The sequence below is a fragment of the Medicago sativa genome, chromosome 2 (genome assembly GCF_051527215.1).
Source record: "Medicago sativa cultivar Bolivia chromosome 2, Bolivia_mono, whole genome shotgun sequence".
NCBI classification, from domain to species: domain Eukaryota; kingdom Viridiplantae; phylum Streptophyta; class Magnoliopsida; order Fabales; family Fabaceae; genus Medicago; species Medicago sativa.
The window spans coordinates 68,737,215-68,753,848 of record NC_140750.1 but is presented as its reverse complement, the minus strand read 5'-3'; the positions used below and the strand labels follow the sequence as shown (position 1 = coordinate 68,753,848).

Here is a 16,634-nt window from a genome sequence, read left to right as displayed (position 1 = left end):
CCCCTATTTTCTTTCTCTTATGAGCTAAATTTGTGGCGATTCCATGGTGTTCGGGGTCGTGCTCACTCTAAGAAGAGAATGGTACACAGTACACACTGTATGATTTAGAGAGAAGATGAAGAATTTGTTCTGTGTCGAATAAACTGTTTCTGATTTCTTACACAACCTATTCTCATTTTGAGTATATATTTTGGTGGTCATTTTGACATTATTTTGGAACTTGATTCATTTTGATGCTACAAGGAGGCTTATGTCAAATTTATTTTGTATTGTATTGGATGTATTAATTAATACTAGATTTGAAAAGTCACAAAATGACCTTCAAAAGGGAGTCAAGGAACAGAAACTGAACTTCCAAAGTATCAGAAAAAGAAAAAAAAAAAATCATTAAAAAGAATAAGTCAATGAATAGTAAAACCTTTGAAATCATCATCAATTTTCCATGCCCTACTCCAGGAAGTGCATTAATTGGGAGTTGACTTATTGTAGACCTACATGTCCAAATTTAGTAGAAAAGCTACAAATCACAAGCACAATATTTTCGTTAACTATCTGAAGAATTTGATATGTAAGTTGATCTATAAATATATTATTGTTATCTGAAAACATGCAGCAGAAACCACCATAAACAATAAGTCTTGTGCAATGTCTCCACACTCCAAAGTACATGTCAAACATGGAATTAGAACTTTTGAGGAAAATTTGAAGCATCATGGTCTGGAGTAATAGAATATTTTTAACTGAACATAACTATATCTTCCATGTCTAGCATAGAACTATCTCAAAGAATTTCTAATAAAAAAATCGTATCATACAGTATAATCCACAATGTAAATACAAAATTAAAATAGCAACAATTAGCATTAACAACAACTCAATCTTATCCCACTAATTAGGGTCAGGTACATGAATCAAAAGACCCTAAGGTTGTGTCTGTTTTTCTATGTTTTTCATTTAAATCTCCTTTCTTCTTTTTTTTTCTTTTTTCTTTTTTCTTTTGCAGCATACTGTGTTGTTGCCAGAGGATTAACACAGTTTCCCTTGACCTTTCTTGAGCGAGTAAAGACCGACTTTATATCTGAATATGGTCCTGAGAAGGCTTCTACAACTCCTCCTTACAGCCTTAGCAAGGAATTTGGGTATTAACTTTATGTTTTGTGCTGTTAAGTTTAAGCTGGTGAGTTTGTGTTGTTATTTTGGCTTATGTATTAACCTCTATACAGTTTAAAGTTGAAGGAACATATGAAGTACTGTAGTGATCATCAGGATGAGATGAGCGAGCTTGCTAAGGAGGAAGCTCAGATTTTTGAGGTTAAAGGTGTCATGACAAAAAAAGTTGTAAAGGTAGAGTGGGTCTTCTCTATTGTTCAGAAAAAGTGATTTTAATAAAATTAAATTATATATCAATACCCATGAACCTTAGTTTTTTTTCAAAACAAAGTTAATAGGTTTTTGGTCCAAATAAAAGTTGTAGCATGTGTCCCAGTAAAGCTTAGCTCAGATAGTAGGAACATTACATCAAGGGTCGGGGTTCGAACCCTAGACACCTCACACATTCACCTAAAAAGGTGAATTACTGGCCACTAAATTATTTAACAAAAATAAAATAAAATTGTAGCATGCTAATGTACTGGCCCCTCTGGATTTAAATATAAGAAAAATAACTTAAATTCACACTCTGAATGATAGTTAACACCGTTTATTATTCACAGTTTAATAAAAAAAATTGAATTCTCTCTATTCATTTAATTTTCAATGAGAACTTGTTTCATTTGAATATTAGTTGAAGGGTATTTTTGGGGAATATATTATTATGGTGAAATGTGTCATGGTTTGTTTATATTTGGGTTCGGAGGGAGTACATAAAAAAAAAATCAAAATGAAAGTGTTTAGTGTTCCCTAATGTAGTATATGATCCATTGAATCCCACTTTGGTGTCATTAAGACGCCAATGGTAGGTGACATTCACCAATTAGAGTGTGCCATGTAGCACACCTGATTGTATTAGTAGTTAGGATATGATATATTGTAAAAGATTTTTATTTGGTTAGAGTCGTTTTTATGCGAATTGACTTTATGATTAGTTCTTAAACTATCACCCTCTAAGATAGATCCTAAACTATGTAAATATAGAAATAGTCCTTTAACTGTGTGAAGTGAAATTCATGAATTTAGTCCCTGTTATTAAGATGTTAGGGACTACATGGATAAATTGTTATATACGTAGTAATTAAATGACAGATTTCATGCGAGCTACTTATTATATTTACATAGTTTAGGGACTAAATTTTTGTTTTTTTTTTTCTTTCAGGCACAAGCTTTTGGAAAGACTTGGTATGGATACATGGCGACAAGGCTGGTTGCATTGGTAATTGTGTTAATGGTGGTTGCCATATGCATTTTGTACATTTTGTTCATCGTTAAATAAGAACCATTCTCAGTGGCCTTGTTATTCCGTTATTTCAACTTTGAGATTATCCCAACTTGTTTGTTTGTTTGAAGTTCAATGCCTATCACATTGTTTGATACTTTGTTGAGATCATAATATGGCACACTTCATTTGTTCATATATTTGCCAATCTTGAACTACAGTTGGCAAATGCTTGCACAATAATTAAGTAAAAATATTCAGGATATTGCTAACATGATCAAGTGAGACGTGTGATGATTAGTGCACAAGTATTTTTAATATTTAGATTTTTTTTGAAGGGAATTTTTAGATTTATTTAATTTATCCTAACATTCATATGATGAACCATCAACACTATTTTTCCTCATTTTCATTTTCTTTCTTCTCAGTCAAGGCATTGTGGTTGACTGAAACTCCACCAAACATAGAATATCACATATTCACAATCTCCACTCCATTAAAAATTGAAATGTTTCTGAGTGAGAAAGTAGTTGTTACCAAAATTTCAAGTATGCAACGTGAGGAAACTTCATGATCAAGCATGCCTCCTTATTCACTGCTCTGAGATGCGTTTCAAAATGTTGACTACACATGATTTGCCATGTTCGTTTACTCGTTAAAATTTGTCGTCATGGCCAGTTCTAGCAAAGATCAACTTTTAAATTTTGTTTATCTTATAAAAAAGACTTCCTAACCCGTGATTGAAAACATTCCTACTGCTGCAAAAGCACATGAAACTTAGCAGTCTTTGCTCAGTTGTTCAACTCCCCAAATTTCTTTATTTTTTTTAAATCTTATGAATGTCTCATGCATCTCGTACTTCATCCTCTGTTCCTCTAGCATTTTAAAGTGGTGCAATCATTTTAAAGTCGTACTTCATCCTCTAACATGTTCCTTGATATGAATCCGCAAGTATACAGTTTCATTGAGTAGTAAAAAATTTATCGTTCCGCAAAGAGTTTATATGATTACCAATCTTGTTTTTAGTTGTGATTAGCTGAAAAGATCAAGTTTATAAGTTCAATGGTTTCTTGGTTTTAAATTCAGATATTATAAAGAGGTCTTAGGATTGTGGTCTAATTGTAATGACAAATACTAAACAATTCCCTATCTATATCTCTATTTTATGTTAACTTTGTTTCTAAAGATATAGTCAACTCTGTTAGCGCGTGGCCTTTTTAATATATATGTGTGTGTGGGTGTGAGAGTGGGCGAGCGCGTGCGTGCGTGCGTGTGTGCGTGCATGTGTGTTGAAAATAATATTTAATATATAGACATTATTTACCAATTGTTAGAGATTTTAAAATAACAAAATAATATTGAAATTATACAAATATAAATTAATTTTTTACTTTTACAAACTTTAATTACACACTACTTATCGTAATATATTTATAACAACCGACGTCGAATTAGATTGATAGAAATCTGAAGGCAAAAAGAATTTAAGATTCAAATAACCAATAAAATAACTATCATTGAAATCGAACTTGCAACATAAATTATAACTCCTCATTTACATACCACTTGAGCTACGAGTGAACATGTTTACAAGATTTGTACACACCTTGGGAACATAAGCGAGCTTATTAGCACTGTTCAACATAATAATTCCAAAAAATTAAATTAAATATTATTCAATCCTAGATTAATGGTATACATTGTAATAAAAGAATAAAAATAAAAATGGTATGACCTCATAAATGCCTCAATCTTGTAAAACTCGGCATCTTTAGTGGAATCTGAAAGTTGAAAATGGTAAGAACATCAAACCTGGAATTAAAAAGAAACCAAAAAAATTGTACCGAAAAAAAAAAGAAACCAAAAAATATCGATAAAGGGATACCACAATCTTTTGGATCTAAGACCTCAGCCTCAACTGGCTGTGGGGTTCCATTACAGCTTTGAGCCATAACCGGACTAACAGCACGAGCAACAAAAGGAAAGGCAAGGGATTGTGGGCGAATCGGTGAGAAACAGATAAGAGTGGGTCTTCCGAATGGTGGAATGGATAATGCAGACGATTTCAAAATCGAAAAACTTTGGGACGCCATTTTCGAGCGAAGACGAAGGAGTTTGTTATGACGATTTAGGAGCGATGATGAGGGAGGTTGTTATGAGGGTGCATGTGTTGCAGTTGTGTAAGGGTTTATATAACCTTAAACCCAATGGCCTACCTCCCAATTACTCCCCTGCCCCTAATACATAATCTTAATTGTATGATGATTGCATGTTGTTAATTTTTTAGTTGAATACTTAATAAAAACTACTCCATCCGTTTCAAAATGAGTGTCGTTTTAGTTGTTTACACACATATTAAGAAATGCAATGATTAAAAGAAAGAGAATGGTTATTTTACCAAATTATCCTTATTAACTATTGATTAGTTAATAAGGATAATTTGGTAAAATAACCATTCTCTTTCTCTTAATCATTGCATTGGTAATTGTGTTAATGGTGGTTGTCATATGCAGTTTGTTCATTTTGTTCATCGTTAAATAAGAACCATTCTCTGTTGCGTTGTTATTCCGTTATTCCAACTTTGAGATTATCCCAACTTGTTTGTTTGTTTGAAATTCAATGCCTATCACATTGTTTGATACTTTGTTGAGATCATATATATGGCACACTTCTTTTAATTTGTTCAAATATTTACCAATCTTGAACTACATTTGGCAAATGCTTGCACAATAATTAAGTTGAAATATTCAGGATATTGCTAACATGATCAAGTGAGACATGTGATGATTAGTGCACAAGTATTTTTAATTTTTAGATTTTTTTTTGAAGGGAATTTTTAGATTTTTTTTATCCTCACATTCATATGATGAACCATCAACACAATTTTTCCTCATTTTCATTTTCTTTCTTCTCAGTCGAGGCATTGTCGTTAACCGAAACTCCACCAAACATAGAATATCACATATTCACAATCTCCACTCCATTAAAAATTTGAAATGTGAGGAAACTTCATGATCGAGCATGCCTCCTTATTCACTGCTCTGAGATGCGTTTCAAAATGTTGACTACACATGATTTGCCATCTTCGTTTACTCGTTGAAATTTGTCGTCATGGCCAGTTCTAGCAAAGATCAACTTTTAAATTTTGTTCATCTTATAAAAAAAACTTCCTAACATATGATTGAAAACATTCCTACTGCTGCAAAAGCACATGAAACTTAGCATTCTTTGCTCAGTTGTTCAACTCCCCAAATTTCTTGAATTTTTTTTAAATCTTAGGAATGTCTCATGCTTCTCGTACTTCATCCTTTGTTCCTCTAGCATTTTAAAGTGGTGCAATCATTTTAAAGTCGTACTTCATCCTCTAACATGTTCCTTGATATGAATCCGCAAGTATACAGTTTCATTGAGTAGTAAAAAATTTATCGTTCCGCAAAGAGTTTATATGATTACCAATCTTGTTTTTAGTTGTGATTAGCTGAAAAGATCAAGTTTATAAGTTCAATGGTTTCTTGGTTTTAAATTCAGATATTATAAAGAGGTCTTAGGATTGTGGTCTAATTGTAATGACAAATACTAAACAATTCCCTATCTATATCTCTATTTTATGTTAAATTTGTTTCTAAAGATATAGTCAACTCTGTTAGCGCGTGGCCTTTTTAATATATATGTGTGTGTGGGTGTGAGAGTGGGCGAGCGCGTGCGTGCGTGCGTGTGTGCGTGCATGTGTGTTGAAAATAATATTTAATATATAGACATTATTTACCAATTGTTAGAGATTTTAAAATAACAAAATAATATTGAAATTATACAAATATAAATTAATTTTTTACTTTTACAAACTTTGATTACACACTACTTATCGTAATATATTTATAACAACCGACGTCGAATTAGATTGATAGAAATCTGAAGGCAAAAAGAATTTAAGATTCAAATAACCAATAAAATAACTATCATTGAAATCGAACTTGCAACATAAATTATAACTCCTCATTTACATACCACTTGAGCTACGAGTGAACATGTTTACAAGATTTGTACACACCTTGGGAACATAAGCGAGCTTATTAGCACTGTTCAACATAATAATTCCAAAAAATTAAATTAAATATTATTCAATCCTAGATTAATGGTATACATTGTAATAAAAGAATAAAAATAAAAATGGTATGACCTCATAAATGCCTCAATCTTGTAAAACTCGACATCTTTAGTGGAATCTGAAAGTTGAAAATGGTAAGAACATCAAACATGGAATTAAAAAGAAACCAAAAAAATTGTACCGAAAAAAAAAAAGAAACCAAAAAATATCGATAAAGGGATACCACAATCTTTTGAATCTAAGACCTCAGCCTCAACTGGCTGTGGGGTTCCATCACAGCTTTGAGCCATAACCGGACTAACAGCACGAGCAACAAAAGGAAAGGCAAGGGATTGTGGCCGAATCGGTGAGAAACAGATAATAGTGGGTCTTCCGAATGGTGGAATGGATAATGCAGACGATTTCAAAATCGAAAAACTTTGGGACGCCATTTTCTAGCGAAGACGAAGGAGTTTGTTATGACGATTTAGGAGCGATGATGAGGGAGTTTGTTATGATAGTGCATGTGTTGCAGTTGTGTAAGGGTTTATATAACCTTAAACCCAATGGCCTACCTCCCAATTACTCCCCTGCCCCTAATACATAATCTTAATTGTATGATGATTGCATGTTGTTAATTTTTTAGGTGAATACTTAATAAAAACTACCCCATCCGTTTCAAAATGAGTGTCGTTTTAGGTGTTTACACACATATTAAGAAATGCAATGATTAAAAGAAAGAGAATGGTTATTTTACCAAATTATCCTTATTAACTATTGATTAGTTAATAAGGATAATTTGGTAAAATAACCATTCTCTTTCTCTTAATCATTGCATTGGTAATTGTGTTAATGGTGGTTGTCATATGCAGTTTGTTCATTTTGTTCATCGTTAAATAAGAACCATTCTCTGTTGCGTTGTTATTCCGTTATTCCAACTTTGAGATTATCCCAACTTGTTTGTTTGTTTGAAATTCAATGCCTATCACATTGTTTGATACTTTGTTGAGATCATATATATGGCACACTTCTTTTAATTTGTTCAAATATTTACCAATCTTGAACTACATTTGGCAAATGCTTGCACAATAATTAAGTTGAAATATTCAGGATATTGCTAACATGATCAAGTGAGACATGTGATGATTAGTGCACAAGTATTTTTAATTTTTAGATTTTTTTTGAAGGGAATTTTTAGATTTTTTTTATCCTCACATTCATATGATGAACCATCAACACAATTTTTCCTCATTTTCATTTTCTTTCTTCTCAGTCGAGGCATTGTCGTTAACCGAAACTCCACCAAACATAGAATATCACATATTCACAATCTCCACTCCATTAAAAATTTGAAATGTGAGGAAACTTCATGATCGAGCATGCCTCCTTATTCACTGCTCTGAGATGCGTTTCAAAATGTTGACTACACATGATTTGCCATCTTCGTTTACTCGTTGAAATTTGTCGTCGTGGCCAGTTCTAGCAAAGATCAACTTTTAAATTTTGTTCATCTTATAAAAAAACTTCCTAACATATGATTGAAAACATTCCTACTGCTGCAAAAGCACATGAAACTTAGCATTCTTTGCTCAGTTGTTCAACTCCCCAAATTTCTTGAATTTTTTTTAAATCTTAGGAATGTCTCATGCTTCTCGTACTTCATCCTTTGTTCCTCTAGCATTTTAAAGTGGTGCAATCATTTTAAAGTCGTACTTCATCCTCTAACATGTTCCTTGATATGAATCCGCAAGTATACAGTTTCATTGAGTAGTAAAAAATTTATCGTTCCGCAAAGAGTTTATATGATTACCAATCTTGTTTTTAGTTGTGATTAGCTGAAAAGATCAAGTTTATAAGTTCAATGGTTTCTTGGTTTTAAATTCAGATATTATAAAGAGGTCTTAGGATTGTGGTCTAATTGTAATGACAAATACTAAACAATTCCCTATCTATATCTCTATTTTATGTTAAATTTGTTTCTAAAGATATAGTCAACTCTGTTAGCGCGTGGCCTTTTTAATATATATGTGTGTGTGGGTGTGAGAGTGGGCGAGCGCGTGCGTGCGTGCGTGTGTGCGTGCATGTGTGTTGAAAATAATATTTAATATATAGACATTATTTACCAATTGTTAGAGATTTTAAAATAACAAAATAATATTGAAATTATACAAATATAAATTAATTTTTTACTTTTACAAACTTTGATTACACACTACTTATCGTAATATATTTATAACAACCGACGTCGAATTAGATTGATAGAAATCTGAAGGCAAAAAGAATTTAAGATTCAAATAACCAATAAAATAACTATCATTGAAATCGAACTTGCAACATAAATTATAACTCCTCATTTACATACCACTTGAGCTACGAGTGAACATGTTTACAAGATTTGTACACACCTTGGGAACATAAGCGAGCTTATTAGCACTGTTCAACATAATAATTCCAAAAAATTAAATTAAATATTATTCAATCCTAGATTAATGGTATACATTGTAATAAAAGAATAAAAATAAAAATGGTATGACCTCATAAATGCCTCAATCTTGTAAAACTCGACATCTTTAGTGGAATCTGAAAGTTGAAAATGGTAAGAACATCAAACATGGAATTAAAAAGAAACCAAAAAAATTGTACCGAAAAAAAAAAAGAAACCAAAAAATATCGATAAAGGGATACCACAATCTTTTGAATCTAAGACCTCAGCCTCAACTGGCTGTGGGGTTCCATCACAGCTTTGAGCCATAACCGGACTAACAGCACGAGCAACAAAAGGAAAGGCAAGGGATTGTGGCCGAATCGGTGAGAAACAGATAATAGTGGGTCTTCCGAATGGTGGAATGGATAATGCAGACGATTTCAAAATCGAAAAACTTTGGGACGCCATTTTCTAGCGAAGACGAAGGAGTTTGTTATGACGATTTAGGAGCGATGATGAGGGAGTTTGTTATGATAGTGCATGTGTTGCAGTTGTGTAAGGGTTTATATAACCTTAAACCCAATGGCCTACCTCCCAATTACTCCCCTGCCCCTAATACATAATCTTAATTGTATGATGATTGCATGTTGTTAATTTTTTAGGTGAATACTTAATAAAAACTACCCCATCCGTTTCAAAATGAGTGTCGTTTTAGGTGTTTACACACATATTAAGAAATGCAATGATTAAAAGAAAGAGAATGGTTATTTTACCAAATTATCCTTATTAACTATTGATTAGTTAATAAGGATAATTTGGTAAAATAACCATTCTCTTTCTCTTAATCATTGCATTGGTAATTGTGTTAATGGTGGTTGTCATATGCAGTTTGTTCATTTTGTTCATCGTTAAATAAGAACCATTCTCTGTTGCGTTGTTATTCCGTTATTCCAACTTTGAGATTATCCCAACTTGTTTGTTTGTTTGAAATTCAATGCCTATCACATTGTTTGATACTTTGTTGAGATCATATATATGGCACACTTCTTTTAATTTGTTCAAATATTTACCAATCTTGAACTACATTTGGCAAATGCTTGCACAATAATTAAGTTGAAATATTCAGGATATTGCTAACATGATCAAGTGAGACATGTGATGATTAGTGCACAAGTATTTTTAATTTTTAGATTTTTTTTGAAGGGAATTTTTAGATTTTTTTTATCCTCACATTCATATGATGAACCATCAACACAATTTTTCCTCATTTTCATTTTCTTTCTTCTCAGTCGAGGCATTGTCGTTAACCGAAACTCCACCAAACATAGAATATCACATATTCACAATCTCCACTCCATTAAAAATTTGAAATGTGAGGAAACTTCATGATCGAGCATGCCTCCTTATTCACTGCTCTGAGATGCGTTTCAAAATGTTGACTACACATGATTTGCCATCTTCGTTTACTCGTTGAAATTTGTCGTCGTGGCCAGTTCTAGCAAAGATCAACTTTTAAATTTTGTTCATCTTATAAAAAAACTTCCTAACATATGATTGAAAACATTCCTACTGCTGCAAAAGCACATGAAACTTAGCATTCTTTGCTCAGTTGTTCAACTCCCCAAATTTCTTGAATTTTTTTTAAATCTTAGGAATGTCTCATGCTTCTCGTACTTCATCCTTTGTTCCTCTAGCATTTTAAAGTGGTGCAATCATTTTAAAGTCGTACTTCATCCTCTAACATGTTCCTTGATATGAATCCGCAAGTATACAGTTTCATTGAGTAGTAAAAAATTTATCGTTCCGCAAAGAGTTTATATGATTACCAATCTTGTTTTTAGTTGTGATTAGCTGAAAAGATCAAGTTTATAAGTTCAATGGTTTCTTGGTTTTAAATTCAGATATTATAAAGAGGTCTTAGGATTGTGGTCTAATTGTAATGACAAATACTAAACAATTCCCTATCTATATCTCTATTTTATGTTAAATTTGTTTCTAAAGATATAGTCAACTCTGTTAGCGCGTGGCCTTTTTAATATATATGTGTGTGTGGGTGTGAGAGTGGGCGAGCGCGTGCGTGCGTGCGTGTGTGCGTGCATGTGTGTTGAAAATAATATTTAATATATAGACATTATTTACCAATTGTTAGAGATTTTAAAATAACAAAATAATATTGAAATTATACAAATATAAATTAATTTTTTACTTTTACAAACTTTGATTACACACTACTTATCGTAATATATTTATAACAACCGACGTCGAATTAGATTGATAGAAATCTGAAGGCAAAAAGAATTTAAGATTCAAATAACCAATAAAATAACTATCATTGAAATCGAACTTGCAACATAAATTATAACTCCTCATTTACATACCACTTGAGCTACGAGTGAACATGTTTACAAGATTTGTACACACCTTGGGAACATAAGCGAGCTTATTAGCACTGTTCAACATAATAATTCCAAAAAATTAAATTAAATATTATTCAATCCTAGATTAATGGTATACATTGTAATAAAAGAATAAAAATAAAAATGGTATGACCTCATAAATGCCTCAATCTTGTAAAACTCGACATCTTTAGTGGAATCTGAAAGTTGAAAATGGTAAGAACATCAAACATGGAATTAAAAAGAAACCAAAAAAATTGTACCGAAAAAAAAAAAGAAACCAAAAAATATCGATAAAGGGATACCACAATCTTTTGAATCTAAGACCTCAGCCTCAACTGGCTGTGGGGTTCCATCACAGCTTTGAGCCATAACCGGACTAACAGCACGAGCAACAAAAGGAAAGGCAAGGGATTGTGGCCGAATCGGTGAGAAACAGATAATAGTGGGTCTTCCGAATGGTGGAATGGATAATGCAGACGATTTCAAAATCGAAAAACTTTGGGACGCCATTTTCTAGCGAAGACGAAGGAGTTTGTTATGACGATTTAGGAGCGATGATGAGGGAGTTTGTTATGATAGTGCATGTGTTGCAGTTGTGTAAGGGTTTATATAACCTTAAACCCAATGGCCTACCTCCCAATTACTCCCCTGCCCCTAATACATAATCTTAATTGTATGATGATTGCATGTTGTTAATTTTTTAGTTGAATACTTAATAAAAACTACTCCATCCGTTTCAAAATGAGTGTCGTTTTAGGTGTTTACACACATATTAAGAAATGCAATGATTAAAAGAAAGAGAATGGTTATTTTACCAAATTATCCTTATTAACTATTGATTAGTTAATTAGGATAATTTGGTAAAATAACCATTCTCTTTCTCTTAATCATTGCATTGGTAATTGTGTCAATGGTGGTTGTCATATGCAGTTTGTTCATTTTGTTCATCGTTAAATAAGAACCATTCTCTGTTGCGTTGTTATTCCGTTATTCCAACTTTGAGATTATCCCAACTTGTTTGTTTGTTTGAAATTCAATGCCTATCACATTGTTTGATACTTTGTTGAGATCATATATATGGCACACTTCTTTTAATTTGTTCAAATATTTACCAATCTTGAACTACATTTGGCAAATGCTTGCACAATAATTAAGTTGAAATATTCAGGATATTGCTAACATGATCAAGTGAGACATGTGATGATTAGTGCACAAGTATTTTTAATTTTTAGATTTTTTTTGAAGGGAATTTTTAGATTTTTTTTATCCTCACATTCATATGATGAACCATCAACACAATTTTTCCTCATTTTCATTTTCTTTCTTCTCAGTCGAGGCATTGTCGTTAACCGAAACTCCACCAAACATAGAATATCACATATTCACAATCTCCACTCCATTAAAAATTTGAAATGTGAGGAAACTTCATGATCGAGCATGCCTCCTTATTCACTGCTCTGAGATGCGTTTCAAAATGTTGACTACACATGATTTGCCATCTTCGTTTACTCGTTGAAATTTGTCGTCATGGCCAGTTCTAGCAAAGATCAACTTTTAAATTTTGTTCATCTTATAAAAAAAACTTCCTAACATATGATTGAAAACATTCCTACTGCTGCAAAAGCACATGAAACTTAGCATTCTTTGCTCAGTTGTTCAACTCCCCAAATTTCTTGAATTTTTTTTAAATCTTAGGAATGTCTCATGCTTCTCGTACTTCATCCTTTGTTCCTCTAGCATTTTAAAGTGGTGCAATCATTTTAAAGTCGTACTTCATCCTCTAACATGTTCCTTGATATGAATCCGCAAGTATACAGTTTCATTGAGTAGTAAAAAATTTATCGTTCCGCAAAGAGTTTATATGATTACCAATCTTGTTTTTAGTTGTGATTAGCTGAAAAGATCAAGTTTATAAGTTCAATGGTTTCTTGGTTTTAAATTCAGATATTATAAAGAGGTCTTAGGATTGTGGTCTAATTGTAATGACAAATACTAAACAATTCCCTATCTATATCTCTATTTTATGTTAAATTTGTTTCTAAAGATATAGTCAACTCTGTTAGCGCGTGGCCTTTTTAATATATATGTGTGTGTGGGTGTGAGAGTGGGCGAGCGCGTGCGTGCGTGCGTGTGTGCGTGCATGTGTGTTGAAAATAATATTTAATATATAGACATTATTTACCAATTGTTAGAGATTTTAAAATAACAAAATAATATTGAAATTATACAAATATAAATTAATTTTTTACTTTTACAAACTTTGATTACACACTACTTATCGTAATATATTTATAACAACCGACGTCGAATTAGATTGATAGAAATCTGAAGGCAAAAAGAATTTAAGATTCAAATAACCAATAAAATAACTATCATTGAAATCGAACTTGCAACATAAATTATAACTCCTCATTTACATACCACTTGAGCTACGAGTGAACATGTTTACAAGATTTGTACACACCTTGGGAACATAAGCGAGCTTATTAGCACTGTTCAACATAATAATTCCAAAAAATTAAATTAAATATTATTCAATCCTAGATTAATGGTATACATTGTAATAAAAGAATAAAAATAAAAATGGTATGACCTCATAAATGCCTCAATCTTGTAAAACTCGACATCTTTAGTGGAATCTGAAAGTTGAAAATGGTAAGAACATCAAACATGGAATTAAAAAGAAACCAAAAAAATTGTACCGAAAAAAAAAAAGAAACCAAAAAATATCGATAAAGGGATACCACAATCTTTTGAATCTAAGACCTCAGCCTCAACTGGCTGTGGGGTTCCATCACAGCTTTGAGCCATAACCGGACTAACAGCACGAGCAACAAAAGGAAAGGCAAGGGATTGTGGCCGAATCGGTGAGAAACAGATAATAGTGGGTCTTCCGAATGGTGGAATGGATAATGCAGACGATTTCAAAATCGAAAAACTTTGGGACGCCATTTTCTAGCGAAGACGAAGGAGTTTGTTATGACGATTTAGGAGCGATGATGAGGGAGTTTGTTATGATAGTGCATGTGTTGCAGTTGTGTAAGGGTTTATATAACCTTAAACCCAATGGCCTACCTCCCAATTACTCCCCTGCCCCTAATACATAATCTTAATTGTATGATGATTGCATGTTGTTAATTTTTTAGTTGAATACTTAATAAAAACTACTCCATCCGTTTCAAAATGAGTGTCGTTTTAGGTGTTTACACACATATTAAGAAATGCAATGATTAAAAGAAAGAGAATGGTTATTTTACCAAATTATCCTTATTAACTATTGATTAGTTAATTAGGATAATTTGGTAAAATAACCATTCTCTTTCTCTTAATCATTGCATTGGTAATTGTGTCAATGGTGGTTGTCATATGCAGTTTGTTCATTTTGTTCATCGTTAAATAAGAACCATTCTCTGTTGCGTTGTTATTCCGTTATTCCAACTTTGAGATTATCCCAACTTGTTTGTTTGTTTGAAATTCAATGCCTATCACATTGTTTGATACTTTGTTGAGATCATATATATGGCACACTTCTTTTAATTTGTTCAAATATTTACCAATCTTGAACTACATTTGGCAAATGCTTGCACAATAATTAAGTTGAAATATTCAGGATATTGCTAACATGATCAAGTGAGACATGTGATGATTAGTGCACAAGTATTTTTAATTTTTAGATTTTTTTTGAAGGGAATTTTTAGATTTTTTTTATCCTCACATTCATATGATGAACCATCAACACAATTTTTCCTCATTTTCATTTTCTTTCTTCTCAGTCGAGGCATTGTCGTTAACCGAAACTCCACCAAACATAGAATATCACATATTCACAATCTCCACTCCATTAAAAATTTGAAATGTGAGGAAACTTCATGATCGAGCATGCCTCCTTATTCACTGCTCTGAGATGCGTTTCAAAATGTTGACTACACATGATTTGCCATCTTCGTTTACTCGTTGAAATTTGTCGTCATGGCCAGTTCTAGCAAAGATCAACTTTTAAATTTTGTTCATCTTATAAAAAAAACTTCCTAACATATGATTGAAAACATTCCTACTGCTGCAAAAGCACATGAAACTTAGCATTCTTTGCTCAGTTGTTCAACTCCCCAAATTTCTTGAATTTTTTTTAAATCTTAGGAATGTCTCATGCTTCTCGTACTTCATCCTTTGTTCCTCTAGCATTTTAAAGTGGTGCAATCATTTTAAAGTCGTACTTCATCCTCTAACATGTTCCTTGATATGAATCCGCAAGTATACAGTTTCATTGAGTAGTAAAAAATTTATCGTTCCGCAAAGAGTTTATATGATTACCAATCTTGTTTTTAGTTGTGATTAGCTGAAAAGATCAAGTTTATAAGTTCAATGGTTTCTTGGTTTTAAATTCAGATATTATAAAGAGGTCTTAGGATTGTGGTCTAATTGTAATGACAAATACTAAACAATTCCCTATCTATATCTCTATTTTATGTTAAATTTGTTTCTAAAGATATAGTCAACTCTGTTAGCGCGTGGCCTTTTTAATATATATGTGTGTGTGGGTGTGAGAGTGGGCGAGCGCGTGCGTGCGTGCGTGTGTGCGTGCATGTGTGTTGAAAATAATATTTAATATATAGACATTATTTACCAATTGTTAGAGATTTTAAAATAACAAAATAATATTGAAATTATACAAATATAAATTAATTTTTTACTTTTACAAACTTTGATTACACACTACTTATCGTAATATATTTATAACAACCGACGTCGAATTAGATTGATAGAAATCTGAAGGCAAAAAGAATTTAAGATTCAAATAACCAATAAAATAACTATCATTGAAATCGAACTTGCAACATAAATTATAACTCCTCATTTACATACCACTTGAGCTACGAGTGAACATGTTTACAAGATTTGTACACACCTTGGGAACATAAGCGAGCTTATTAGCACTGTTCAACATAATAATTCCAAAAAATTAAATTAAATATTATTCAATCCTAGATTAATGGTATACATTGTAATAAAAGAATAAAAATAAAAATGGTATGACCTCATAAATGCCTCAATCTTGTAAAACTCGGCATCTTTAGTGGAATCTGAAAGTTGAAAATGGTAAGAACATCAAACATGGAATTAAAAAGAAACCAAAAAAATTGTACCGAAAAAAAAAGAAACCAAAAAATATCGATAAAGGGATACCACAATCTTTTGGATCTAAGACCTCAGCCTCAACTGGCTGTGGGGTTCCATCACAGCTTTGAGCCATAACCGGACTAACAGCACGAGCAACAAAAGGAAAGGCAAGGGATTGTGGGCGAATCGGTGAGAAACAGATAAGAGTGGGTCTTCCGAATGGTGGAATGGATAATG

General features: G+C 32.3%; 1 long non-coding RNA gene across 1 annotated transcript; it reads left to right on the top strand.

Moving 5' to 3' along the window:
• Window positions 1-1,002: 1,002 nt before the first annotated feature.
• LOC146950080 (uncharacterized) lies at window positions 1,003-2,528 on the top strand. Its single transcript, XR_015025461.1, has 3 exons — window positions 1,003-1,139; window positions 1,224-1,344; window positions 2,312-2,528. It is a non-coding gene; the product is annotated as an uncharacterized LOC146950080 (long non-coding RNA).
• The last annotated feature ends 14,106 nt before the right edge of the window (window positions 2,529-16,634 follow it).